Source organism: Scyliorhinus torazame, chromosome 10 (assembly GCF_047496885.1).
Source record: "Scyliorhinus torazame isolate Kashiwa2021f chromosome 10, sScyTor2.1, whole genome shotgun sequence".
Classification (NCBI taxonomy): domain Eukaryota; kingdom Metazoa; phylum Chordata; class Chondrichthyes; order Carcharhiniformes; family Scyliorhinidae; genus Scyliorhinus; species Scyliorhinus torazame.
This window is the reverse complement of record NC_092716.1, coordinates 46,584,774-46,599,068: the sequence shown is the minus strand read 5'-3', so window position 1 is coordinate 46,599,068 and position 14,295 is coordinate 46,584,774. Positions and strand designations below refer to the sequence as shown.

Here is a 14,295-nt window from a genome sequence, read left to right as displayed (position 1 = left end):
CGTGCCCTTTGAACAACTGTATTGGTGACCGATGGAATATATGATTTTTGAAGAAGTGTAAAGCAACAAATCCAACTATTGCCTTGAACTGTTCATCTCTCCTAAAGTATAATGAAATTGCTAAGATATAACATATTAGATTGCTTTCATATTTAGGATATATTGTTTCAATAAGCTACAGGTGACTATCATTATTCAATAAATCTCGTCTAAGTATGACTTGTTTTCCCATCAAGTAAGTTTTACATGGATTTAGACAGATATGACCAGAGCTCATGGGACCACATCAAGAATTATCTGGCCTTACTCTCCTCTGCTAAACATCCTGGAATGTAAGATAACCTTTGGCTTGTTTTCTCCACTATTAGCTCAGTAATTCCTTTCTCATGCTCCCTCCACCCTTGTCTTCAACAACAAGTATGAGGCAGTCATGGGCTTCTTTGTCCATTTTGCAGCTTCTGCCACCATCCCTTGCCCACCCAGCAAAATTCTCTCCTAACTCCCTTTATGCCCGCTCTGAGTGCCTTTTGCCAATGAGCTCCCCCTCCCCTGCTCTTCTAACCCATTTCCTTTTAAACTGGTGATGAAGCAGCTTGCTTTCCAAGCCCTTATACCACCTGATATTATAACTAGTTCCCTCTCCCATGCTATTGTCTGCTTCATTTTTAAGTTTGCCATCATCACCCCTTTTATTAAAGACAACACTCTCAACCAATACAGTTAGGGGCAGCACGGTAGCATTGTCGATAGCACAATTGCTTCACAGCTCCAGGGTCCCAGGTTCGATTCCAGCTTGGGTCACTGTCTGTGTGGAGTCTGCACATCCTCCCCGTGTGTGCGTGGGTTTCCTCCGGGTGCTCCGGTTTCCTCCCACAGTCCAAAGATGTGCAGGTTAGGTGGATTAGCAATGGTAAATTGCCCTTAGTGTTGGGTGGGATTACTGGGTTATGGGGATAGGGTGGAGGTGTTGACCTTGGGTAGGGTGCTCTTTCCAAGAGCAGGTGCAGACTCGATGGGCCGAATGGCCTACTTCTGCCCTGTAAATTCTATGAACCTTTTTTCTGAGAAAGTTAGCAAACCTTTTCCAATCTCCCTCTCTTCCAAGTGAACAGGATTGCCGGCTTCTAAATTCATGCCCATTTTTCCAACAGCTTCATTCCTGAACCCCATTGCCTTCTCTTACCTTGTTACCATAGCTCCTCTCTGCGCATGCTGCAGAACATTAACTGTTAAATCTCTCATCTATATGTCATTTCCTGACTTGACATTCCCATGCTCCATTCTGCAGCAAACTGACCAAACCAAAGCTGAGCTGAGCTGCATGTATGATAGCCTGCACCATGATGCACACCATCAAGCTCACTCATCCTGCATATGACTGCAAACATTAAAAAAATTTCATCCTCTTATTCAAATCCTTCTGTTGTCTTTCCCCTCAGGAATCCTGCGTTATTCATCTGACAAATCTTTTTCAGTCTTTGCTCCAATATTGAGGGATATATTCAATCTCTCTATTTGTTGAATACCCCCTCCCCTTTGTCAGTACTCTCGCCTCCCTTTGCCGTGCCCCCCTGCCTCCCTTTGCCGTGCCCCTCCTCCCTTTGCCGTGCCCTCCTGCCTTGTCATGCCCCACCACCCCCTCCCCTTTATGGGCAGCCTCCCCCTCTGTTAAGCACACTCTCCGTCCCCCTCTCTTTTGTTGAGCCTATCTCCTTTTCGCTCTCCCTACCCCCTTGTCCTTTGATTAATTATTTATTGTCACGTGTACCGAAATACAGTGAAAATAATTTTTCTGTGGCCAAGGGAACGTACACAGTAGACAAAAAGAATAATCGACAAAGTACATTGACAAATAGTGATTGGTTACAGTGCGAAACAAGGACCAAACAAAGCAAATATATGAGCCAGAGCAGCATAGGCAACGTGAATAGTGTTCTTAAGGGAACAGATCAGTCCAAGGGAGAGTCGTTGAGGAGGCTAGTAGCTGTGGGGAAAAAGCTGTTCCTATGTCTGGATGTGTGGGTCTTCAGACTTCTGTATCTTCTGCCTGATGGAAGGGTCTGGAAGAGTGCAAAGCCTGGGTGTGAGGGGTCACTGACAATGCTGCCTGCCTTCCTGAGGCAGCAGGAAGTGTAGACAGAATCAATGGGAGGGTGGCTAGCTTGTGTGATGCGTTGGGCTGAGTTCATCACACTCTGCAGTTTCTTGCGATATTGGGCCGAGCAGTTGCCATACCAAGCTGTGATGCAGCCGGATTGGATGCTCTCTATGGCACATCTGTAGAAGTTTGTGAGAGTCGATGCAGACATGCCAAATTTCTTTTGCTTCCATAGGAAGTAGAAATGTTGTTGGGCTTTCTTGACTGTTGCATCATCACGAGTGGACCAGGCCAGACTGTTGGTGATGGTGACCCCCAGGAACTTAAAGCTATCAACCATCTTTACTTCAGAGCCATTGATGTAGATGGCGGGGGGTGCTGCTGTCGTGCTACACTTCCTGAAGTCGATGATCAGTTCCTTGGTTTTGCCAACATTTAGAGAGAAGTTGATTTTGGTACACCATGCAACCAAGTGATCTATCTCCTTTCAGTGATTCGTCGTTGTTTGAGATACGACCCACCACAGGCGTATCATCCGGAAACTTATCGATTGAATTGGAGTTGAATCTTGCCAAACAGTCGGGCGAGGCCCCTTTCGTTGCCCCCCTTCTTTCGGCCATTGGGTACCTCCCACTTCGTTGGGCCCCACATTTTCGGTGGGTCTTTTTCGAGATAGAACTGCTCAATGTAATTGTTGTCCCTTTAAATTTGCATTTTCTAAATCTGAATTGCATTCAATTTGCATTAAGGTGACAAATGTGTGTTTTCTCTGTTTTGAAGTGTATGGCATTCAGTATCTGATTGTTTAATATTGCAATGAAACTAACTTTGTTCAATGGTAGTGTTTTCACCTTTGAATCAGAAAATTGATCTATTGAATTCCCACACCAGGAGTGGAGTACAAATAAAAGCTTAGACTCTAGTGCAGTACTGCACGAGTGCTGCCCTGTCAGAAGACTGCTTTCCCCTTAGTTGGATGGAAAAGATCCCACTTTCAGCATCACTAAAACCGTTTATCTGATTATTGTGTTCCATTATGCATGGAACCTTACTGTGCACAAATTGGCTGCCACATTTCTTGCATTACAACATTGACATATTTCGAAAATATTATGTTTGCTGTAGAGCGCTTTGGGACATCATGAGGCAGTGCAAATAGTGGTTGTCAATTGCATGTCTTTTTTTTTTCACCATGATCTATAATTACATTTGAAGGATCATGGCACAATTTACAAATACAAAATAAATGAAGCAAGAACAAAAATAAAATGTGAACTTGTAAAGAGCCATACCTGAAATATTTTTTCCTCCTCAAATGCTGCCTGATCGGCTCTGTATTTCAAGCATTTTCTGTTTTTATTTCATATTTTAAGCAATTATGGTATTTTGCCTTTCTGCAAAGTAAGATACCAGTTTATTGTTATTTACTTCCTTCCAGAGGATTGAGAAAAGTTAGAACCAATTGAACATAGTCCCAACAGCATAACAGCCCGAACAAATCTTGAACAATATTCTCCCCCTCCTTGCCTTCTACAGTCTTTGATATGGTCAGTTACACCACGTCTCCTTTGTTGTCCAGCTTTGCAGAACTGTTTATATTCTCAACTAACAAAGCATTCACTAGAATTTAGAAGAATGAGAGGGAATCTAATTGAAATGTATAAAATCGTGATGGGGCTGGAGAGAGTGGTTGCAGAGATGTTGCCGCGATCTAATGGCTGTGACGTGCTATTTCCTAATATCAGTACTTTGATTCAGACTCCTTGTTTTGCCTGATGAATCTGTGAAGCACCTTAAGGTGCTTTTCTAATTTAAAGATGTTTCATGGACGTCTGCTGTTGCTATTACTGTACTAAAGTATGCATCAGTTAACTGCACATTTTGATGTTCTGAAACTCTGCCTTTGCACGTCTTTTCCTCTTTTATTTTATGGTTGACTGCTTTGAATATCCAAGGTGTGTAAGACCTATCCTGCGATTTTAGGAAGTCATTTCCCTTACTCCCATAAATCTTTGTAAGCACATTTCTTGCTGATTTTCTCAATGATTGTTCCAGATCTAATATCAGTGTCACAGGTACCCTTTGTGATCCAGTATTTGGCCGTGCTGAAAACTAATCGTTTTTTTTTTTTTTTGTTCAGTTCGGAAAAGTTAGCTAAGTGGTATGTACCTGAAAAACCTTTGACAATATTGTATGAAATATCTTTCTCCCATTGAGATGATAACTGTATACATTGTAGACTACAATTTGTGGATTGATGTCACTATCCAATTTACACTTTGTTGGTGCCAGTTTGTTCAGGTTAGTATGACCCTCGCTCATGTGTCAGGAGGCAGTGGGTTCAAGACCAATTCCCAGATTAAGTTCACCTTTTAAGGTGAACTTTGAAAAGAAAGATGGGAATAGAACAGAAAACCCATTGAGTCTGCCCCATCCAGATATGGTGCATCCTTACACAGCAGCAATTTAGGAAAGAACTTCGGTGAATTTCTCTTCAACCTCTCCTACAGTCAAGCAAGATTTCAGAGGCCACAATAACTTCTGGATATTTGTATTCACAGCTATTCTACAATCTATCTTTCACACATTGAAATGTCTTCTACCAGGAGTTAATCCATCTCCATTTTGATGGACTGCAGTGAAGGTCTCACCACATACTTGGACAACCTGTTTCTCTTAGAAGTTAACAGAAGTCATCTTTGTCAATAACGTGTACTTTGCATTAAGTACGAAGGTGAGTCTTTCAGCACTTGCTGTGTAATTATGAAGTAAATTGGACAGAAACATCCTCAGTACAGCTGCGCATTTAAATGCTGAAATCCAAACATTGCTGTCCATTTTTTCAAATTAAATTATGGGATGCGAGCATCGCTGGCCAGACCAACTTTTATTGCCCATCCCTAACTGCCCTCCATTTCAGAGGGCATTTGAGAGTCAACCACATTGCTGTGGATCTGGCGTCACATGTAGGCCAAGTCAGGTAAGGATGGCAGATTTCCTTCCCTAAAGGATATGAGTGAACCAGTTGGGTTTTTATGGCAATGACAATGGTTTTGTGCTCATCATTCAACTTTTAATTTCAGATTTTATTGAATTCAAATTTCACCACCTGCCGTGATGGGATTTTAACCCACGTCCCCAAATCTTGCCCTCGGTGTCTCGATTATTGGTCCAGTGACAATGCCACTACTCCACTGCCTCGCCTGTTCTTCCAGAAAATGTGCTATGCTGGTAACTCTCCATTAGACTGGATATTGAAATTCAAATAAGATCTTGAAATTGCTCTATGTCTACACTGGGTGGAAATTTGTGGCCCCTCCTGCTGGCAAGTTTTTCCGCTTTTGTGGAACTCAATGGACCATTGAACCGCTTGTTTCTGGTCCTACCCCTGCCGTGATGGGGTGTAAAATTCCACCCACCAGATACCTAATGAACATGCCAGAAAAGGCTGGGGTTTGTTCATTCAAGTGTAGTGAAATTTTTAATGTGTGTGATGAGGCTTAATTACTGCCAAACAAACTCTATGGGCCAGAAAATTTAATTTTACAATTGTGGAGGATCATACCTCCAGAATGTAAATATAGTTGGAAATTTCAAAATATTTTTAGTATTTTCCTTCCGCTCTCTCATCTCGCTCTCAATCTCGCATTTCTTTGCCTCTCTTATTCTACTTTCAGAATGCTATTTTGCATTGAGTTAAATATTCTAATTTAGATTTCCTGATTTAGATTCTTTGTGTCTCTCATCATTAGACTTTTAATTTCATGATTCTTTAATCCGGTTGAAGTGCAGTGCAATTACTTCCCCTGCACTGTAAATTCTATAATTCTCCTCCGACTACAAAGTCCAACCACCCCTCCTGTTTCGTTTATCCAAAGCCACCACATGTAATCTATCCAACAGGATAGAATCTATTCACTTCATCCTTTTAAAAACATTTTTAAAAGCTTTCTTGGGGATGTGAGCATCGCTGACATTGCCAGCATTTATTGCCTATCCCTGGTTGCGCGTGAGCTGCCTCTTGAACTGCTGTAGTCCATGTGTGTGTAACACTGTCTCAGTGCTGTAAGGAAGGGAGTTCCAAGATTTTGACCCAGTGACGGTGAAGGGACAGTGATATAGTCCCAAGTCAGGATGGTGTGATAGTTGGAAGAGGTGGTGTTCTCATGCATCTGCTGCCCTTGTTATTCCAGGTCCCAGATTTGGAAAGTGCTATCGGAGGAGTTTTGGTGACTTGCTATGGTGCATCTGGTAGATGGTACACACTGTTGCCACTGTGTATCAGTGGTGGAGGGAGTGAATGCTCAGCATCCACAGGAATTTTTAACCATGATCGGCTCGAAAATGTGTTTTTTTTTTTGTTACTGAAGCAGAGATAGTAAACAGTGAAGGTTTATTTCTACTAAATGATGATGCAGTCACAAGAGGTATTGACTGAGCATCATCACCAGAATTGGAGCTAGGTCAAGGCTTTTCTTTACATTAGAACATGAAAGTATTGCCATTAGTTATTTAAGCAGACGTATTGGGCTCGATTCAACCAGAGAGCAAAGTCCCATTGCAAGCATGTTCAGCTGTGTGTTTCCTGGCACTTGCAGCAGCGAGAAACATATGGCTATTTTTAAATGGCATCCCGATCTCTGAGGCCCCCAAAGCAACCCTCAACCTGGCACCCTGGCAGTCCCCATGCCAGACTGGCACCCAGGTGGCACTGCCAGGGTACCCAGGTTGCACCAGCAGTGCCAGGGCACCACCCTCCTCAAAGGGCATGCAGCTCGGCACCTCTGATCCCCTGGGAGACCCCCATGAGTGCCATTTTGTCTGGTCTCCGTATGTGGGGGCCAGTGCTGAACGTCCGCATTATAGGAAGGACGTGGAGGCTTTGGAGCGGGTGCAGAGGAGATTTACCAGGATATTCCCTGGTATGGAGGGAAAATCTTATGAGGAAAGGCTGATGGACTTGAGGTTGTTTTCGTTGGAGAGAAGAAGGTTAAGAGGAGACTTAATAGAGGCATACAAAATGATCAGGGGGTTAGATAGGGTGGACAGTGAGAGCCTTCTCCCGCGGATGGAAATGGCTGGCACGAGGGGACATAGCTTTAAACTAAGGGGTAATAGATATAGGACAGAGGTCAGAGGTAGGTTCTTTACGCAAAGAGTGGTGAGGCCGTGGAATGCCCTACCTGCAACAGTAGTGAACTCGCCAACATTGAGGGCATTTAAAAGTTTATTGGATAAGCATATGGGTGATAATGGCATAGTGTAGGTTAGATGGCTTTTGTTTCGGTGCAACATCGTGGGCCGAAGGGCCTGTACTGCGCTGTATCGTTCTATGTTCTATGTTCTAACGCTCGCCCGAGATCTCTGAGACGAAGGGGATGAATCCCAAAGCCTCTGGTACCTCGGGAATCTGCACATTAGAGTGAGACTAACTGCCTCGCTCTAATATGAAGATTTGCCAAAAAGTGATCCCACTTGCAATGGGCAGAATTTACATCGCAACATCTCGTGAGGTCGCGTTGGATTTCGTGAGGCGTTGCGAACTGGGTAGATCCCATGAGCGGGGTCTCCCGGCTTTCAACGGCCACGCTGCGCGAGCTGCTTTTCTGGTGCAGCGTGTCCATTGGATCATGCAGTGTTATTTAAAATGGAATTGAATAAGTTTTCTGAAAGGAATAATATACGGAGGTAATTTTAATTCACTTCTTCCCCCTCCCCCCTGCAAAAAAAGAAAATGAGTGGGCTTGCTTTGGATGGGACACAAAAATGTAAAAAATATCGAACTCACATCCATGAGTCAGCCGACCACTTCTGGCTGTAAAGGAGGTGGGACAAGGGACAGATTGTTAATTTAGCCATAATGAGGCTGTGTGTCTCAGATTTAATCTCCATTTTAATTTTAATCCAGCTAAAGGGAGGCCGTAAAATTTGGCAGGATCTAGGAGACCCTCTTCTTTCAGGTTTATTAAACAAAATGACCAGCCCCTTTCCATCTCCGTCTCCAAACTCTGTGGAGCTATGACTTTGGTTGAAGAGTTAACTCTGGAAAAAGCACAATGACTTGAATGATGACCTCCTGTGCTACAATTTCTAATGCTTCAAAATTGTTATATTCTTTGTTGTAGCCGCATAAAGATATAATCAGAGGTGGCACAAGTTGATTTTGTAGAGCAAGGGGTTTATTTACAAGATGCTGCTCAAACAGGGTACAGTGGTGAACTCCACAAAACACTCAAGCCCTCGTTGTGTAACATGTGGCATTACACCGCCAGTGGTGTTACTCTGATACATAACACCCCTCCCTCTTTACTCCTTTAGTGCCCCCAGCTTTTTTACTTAATCAAACACTTTAATATAGGTCCAACACATGCCATAACTAACATTGTTATGTTACGGATCCATATGTACTTAGTAAGACAGTCTCTTGGGTGGACGTCTGTTTCAATTTGGCGGAACACGACATGGCACTAGGAGTGTCTTCCTGTACACTGTTTAGTGTTACATCTGGTGAAACCAACTCTGGAACTGTCTCTGGTTGTGTGGATGATTCTGTTGAAACAGATTCCTAATTTAGGCAGTTGTAGTCCTTAAGTCGGGCATGTCATTGTCCATACTCTGGTGAAAACATCTGGTACGGATTCTGTACTCTCATTAGGTGCAGACATTATTTGGTCAGCATACCAATGACAAATTCATTCATCATCAGATTGTGCAGTATATTATATCGGGCTGGTTTTGGCTATTATAATTGCTGTAGTCCATTTTTCGCCTGAGATGTAATTACTTGCAAGAACGCTTTCCCCGTGGCCAAAATCTCTGCTATTGGAAATTTGTTTCTTTCTAGCTACTTGGGCCTAATGTTGTTGCCTGACTATCTCTGCAGTTGAAGGGGAGTCAAAAGGTTGAACTGTGTGCAAAATTTCCTTTTGAACATCGTATCGCCGGTGAGCTTTGTGTTGTTGAATGTGCAGTGTTTCTGCATGTCATTCGAAAGCTATTGACACATTTAGGTAGAGAGCTTTTAACTCTCAAAACTTTCATTGCATGCTTGAACGATTGTATGAAACATTCAAGTGAGCCGTGGTAGCTGGACGGTAGAAGGCAGATTTGATATGGTGGATATCACACCCGTTCAGGTAGCCCTCAAATTCAGCTGATGTGGGATGCGTACCGTTATCACTCACGAGTTGTTCAGGTCGCCCAAATCTTGCAAATACCTCATCGAGCCTTTCTATGGTCTGTTCTGCAGACGTCGATTTCATGATGGCAACCGTCGGCCACTTTGAATGTGCATCAACCATGATCAAAAACATGTGTCATTTTACTGGTCCCGCATAATCGACATGGATTCTTTGCCATGGCCTGGTAAGCCATTCCCATGGATGCCAAGATTGTAGTGGAGGTACATTTTTCAATGCAGTGCAGGATTGGCATACCCTCACCTTCTCCTTTATTTGGGCATTCAACCCAGGCCACCAGAAGTAGCTTCTCGCCAATTCCATCATTGTAATTGCACCATGGTGGCCCTAGTGCAGCTGTTCCAGGATCCTACTTCGCAGAAATGGCAGAATGATTACTCTTAATACCCCACAACAATGCTCTATTTTATACTGTCAACTCTAAATGTCTGATAAGATGGGGTTTGAGGTCTGGATTCTTTCTGTGCTCTTATATTCGAGTGCCTTTTTGAATCATGTCTAACACCTTCCCCATCACTGGATCTGTTGGGATAAATTTTCGCACCTGAGAAGATGTTACCGGAACATTTTCCACATGAGACAGATAGAATATGCCATTGAAGTGCTCTGCTCATCATATTTATGTTTATCTTTTTGGTCTTGTTGCAGCAGCAGTCTAGACAAAGCATTTGCATGCTGCTCAGACCTATGATATTCAATGACATAAACGTGTGCCGACAAGATTAATACCCAATGTTGTAATCGACGAGCAGCGAGCGAAGACCTTATGTGGTCTGAAAATTGTTGGGACGATGGTCGGCCAAATAAATAATGATGGAATCTTTGAATACCAAAAATATTGCTGAGAGCTTCTTTCGCAAGTTGAACTTAGTTGGACTCCGTGCTAGTCAACGTCCTGGAAGCAAAGGTTATTGGTCGCTGTTTGCCTGAAGGCGTTATTATATGGAAGACAACTGCTCCAACCTATAAGGTGGTGCATTGCAAGCAAGCTGAAGCTTCAGTTTGGGGTTATAATGGTCCAATAACTCCAATTCTTGCCATTTCCTTTGACATTTTGGTAAGCGTGCTCATAATCTTTCGTCCAGAGCAATGCAATGTGTGTAAAGGCTTCAGCCTTGTTGCTAAGTGCAGTACAAATTTTTCATAGTAATTTAATAATCCTAAAACGACCTTAACTGTGTCACGTTCTACAGGCGTGGATCATCCAGGATGTCCGTCACCTTCTTGGGTTCATTGTGAAGACAATCTTGGTCAATGATGTGTCCAAGATAGCGAACAAAAAGTTTGAAACAATTCACACCTCTTTCGTGACCTTGAGATTGTGTAGTTGCAGCCTTGCAAGACCAGCTTCTAGGTTCTTTTCATGCTCTACATCCTTCGAACCTGTAATCAAAATGTTGTCCAGGTAGCATTGCCGAGTACCACAACCGATGGCCCACTCAAGATCTGATCTATAGATCGCTGGAAGAGAGCCTGTGCTGACACTATCCTGAATGGATGCCTGCAATACTGGAACAGACCCTTATGTGTTATTATGGTCAGTAATGGTTGAGACTCACTAGCTACCTTCACTTGCAAATAGGTTTGGGAGAGATCAATTTTGTTAATTATTTGGCTGTCAGAGAGGCCTGAAAAAAGATATTTAATCAGCTCAAAATACAGAGTTGATAGTCATTTTGAAATCCCTGCATATTTGTACTGAACAATCCTTGAAGACTGGGGCAATTGGGATTGCCCAATCACTGGTGGAAACAGGCTCAATGCCTCCAGTCTCTAGTGACCTCTCGAGTTCTTCTTCCATTTTAGGTCAAATCTCATAGGGTACAGTACACGCTTTCAAACACTTAGGCACACTGTCTGCCTTTATCTTGAGTTTCACTTTGACCCAAGTCATGGCTCCATGTGACTCCTCAAATGCTTTCGCATATTTTCTCAAAACTGGTTGAAGATTGTTTGTAGAATCAACAAGTTGGTTCACAATGGCCCAGTTTAGCATAATCTTCCTTAACCAAGATCTCCCAAACAGTTCTGGAAAGTTTCTTTGAACAATGTGAAGATGCAACTCCACTTTCTGCTCATTAACTTCCACAGGGACCTTGATGAAGCCCTTCAGCAGCATGGCCTCCTTGGTATGTGTCCTCAAGACCACCTCAGATGGTTGTACTGGCCGATACTTCCATTTTCGAGGGTATATTGATTCGGGTATAAGTGATACTGCCTGCAGCGCCTGTATCTATTTCCATCTTAATAGTTTTCTCATTTAATTTTGGATAGATCCAAATCATTGCTCCTTGTACTGCTCGAAAGCCGAGCTTGAATTCCATAAGCTGATTTGACACTTTTGTACTTGGTGAGTCTTCAGTTAGATCACTTAACTGGTAAACTCCCCTTGTGCAGTATTTTTCTTGGTGCACTTCTGTTATGCTGATGCAGGTTGGCGTGATGAACATGCCTTGGCAATGTGACCTTGGGTGGAATTCAATGGAAAAAATGTTAATATCATTTATGGCAGGTTTTTCATGGAGTTTCCCTGCGGGCATGTTCCCCACCGTTATTCAATGACACTTTAGTCACTTTTTTTGGCTCTGGGGAGTTTCTCATCGGTTTAGCCCACACCAAATTTTGTTCAGCACTGGGGAGCTGAACTCGGACCGCCATTTTGAAAGTGAGAGTGTGGCTCCATCCATCAATAGGCAATGTCAGCTCCCACACACATGAGTACTTCCCCACATGCCCCAAGTGAGGGCACCCCACTATTGGGGCCCCCTCTTCAGGCCACGTCCCAAGCCCCCTTACAACCCCCTCCTCCTTCAGGAGAGAAATATTGTTGCAAGGCAGTCATTAACTCATCATATGACCTGCCTCCAGGTTTAGTTGGGTGTACTGTAGTAACATGAATGTTTTCCTCTTTGTACGGAGACAGGTCCCAAGCTTTCCTCACCTCCCCCTGAGGGTCTACAGGATAAAGTGCTGTCAAAAACTGGTTGGCGGTCGGAAGGTTTCGGAGATATACAGGGAATTGTTAGAGTGGGATGGGGCCCCTATCAGAGAGGTGAAGAGGAAGTGGGAAGGAGAGCTAGGAGGGGGGCTGGAAATTGAACTGTGGGGAAAAAGCCTTGAAAAGGGTAAATGCATCCTCGTTCTGTGTTAGACTTAGCTTGATTCAGCTCAAGGTAGTCCACAGGGCCCACATAACGGTAGCCCGGATGAGTAGCTTCTTCGAGGAGGTGGAGGACAAATGTGGGCGGTGTTGGGGTAGCCCGGCCAACCATGTTCATATGTTTTGGGCATGTCCGAAACTGAGGGAATTCTGGCAGGGATTTGCAGATGTTATGTCAGAAGTGCTGGAAGGTAGGGTAACTCCGAGTCCAGAATTGCCAATATTTGGGGTGTCGGAGAATCCGGGGGCAAAGCGGGGGGGGGAGGGAGGCCGATATCCTGGCCTTCTCCTCCCTGGTGGCCCGGAGACAGATCTTGCTGAGATGGAGGGACTTGGAGCCCCCGAAATCAGGAGTGTGGGTCAACGATATGGTAGGGTTTCTCAGTCTGGAGAAAATCAAGTTCGCTTTAAGAGGATCAATACAGGGATTCGCCCGGAGTTGGCAGCCGTTCATCGATTTCTTTATCAAAAACTGAACGTCAGCAGTAAGGGGGGAAAGGGATAAAGGGAGGGGGGAGGAAAACAGGAGGCATGGTAATGTTAAATAAGGACAGGGAACTTAGTATAAGGGTAATTGGGGATAGGGCGGGAGAAGTGGGGTACGTGGTTTATTGTTTGTTATTTAAGGGGGTATTTTGTGCGTCAACCTGCGTGGTTTTAGAAATGTCAACATGTTAAATTGTGAAAATTACAAATGCTTCAATAAAATATTTTCTTTAAAAAAAATATGAATGTTTTCCTCCTGAAAAAGGTCGCATTATGCAGCTCTGCTTTTGTCTGAATGGCTTTAAGGAATGACTGGAGCCTTTCCTCAAGAGTTCCATGTCTCCTCCTCATCAAACGTATCCATGGCACCTTTTTTTCCTGCCATTTCTGGATTGCACCTCCCTGATCTGTGCTACTCCGCCTTTGGCCTGTCTTCCCTGCCGTTTATTTTCTCTGTTTAAAGCAGACAACTCACAGCGCACAACCAGCCTCAATGTTTCTGTGCCTCGCTATCCATTCCTGGGCACTCGGTTGCAGAGACGACAACCCCATTGGTTTGCATTCCCGCGGTCCATTTCAGTGTCTCCTGCGCGGTCTCCGCAGCGTTACCCACTACAACGGTAGTGTACTGAAAACCTTGATCCTCCATTTCAAGTAATCCCCCTGTGATTTACAGTTGTCCGATAACGTTTTTAAAAAACACTCTCTTGCACTAGCAGCTGTCACGATCAACCTGATGATTCGCCAATGCCCTTCTACAAACTGTACGGTATCCAAGTATTTGGGTGACAGTTATTTTTACTTGCCGCCACAATGATTTCGCCTTGGAAGTCAACGATATTTCTCCCAGCTTCACTTCCGATGGTGTATGGGCCAAGATCCCCGTCGATTATTCTTTCTTCCAGCTCACAAAACCACCGTTGAATGTTGTTTTTCTCCTGTTTTTGGTTTACGGCCCAGATCTCGTCGCCAGTTTCTCCTATTGTTATATTCTCTTTTTTTTAAAATTTAGAGTACCCAATTATTTATTTTTCCGATTAAGGGGCAATTTAGCGTGGCCAATCCGCCTGTCCTGCTTATCTTTTTGGATTGTGGGGGTGATGCCCGCGCAGACACTGGGGGAATGTTTAAACTCTACTCGGACAGTGACCTGAGGCCGGGATCAAACCCGGGTCCTCAGTGCCGTGTGGCAGCAGTGCTAATCACTGCGCCACCCTGCCGCCCCTTTTGTTATTCTTCGTTGTATTCGCAAAGAGAGAGAATCAGAGGTGGCACACGTCAAATTTGTACAACATAGTGCAATGGATTTATTTACAAGATGCTGTTCAAACAGAATACAATGGTGAACTCCA

The 14,295-nt window shown here is 43.8% G+C and overlaps 1 protein-coding gene across 6 annotated transcripts in view; it reads left to right on the top strand.

The window, feature by feature from the left end:
- Positions 1 to 14,295, top strand: part of zfpm1 (zinc finger protein, FOG family member 1) — a 292,105-nt gene that overhangs the window by 63,819 nt on the left and 213,991 nt on the right. For 2 of the 6 annotated variants that reach the window (XM_072518068.1, XM_072518069.1), the window contains one exon: positions 4,660 to 4,832. The exons of the other annotated variants lie outside the window; for them this stretch is intronic. The gene's annotated coding sequence lies outside the window, so the exon portion shown is untranslated. The remainder of the gene's footprint in view (positions 1 to 4,659; positions 4,833 to 14,295) is intronic. 6 annotated transcript variants of the gene reach the window in all.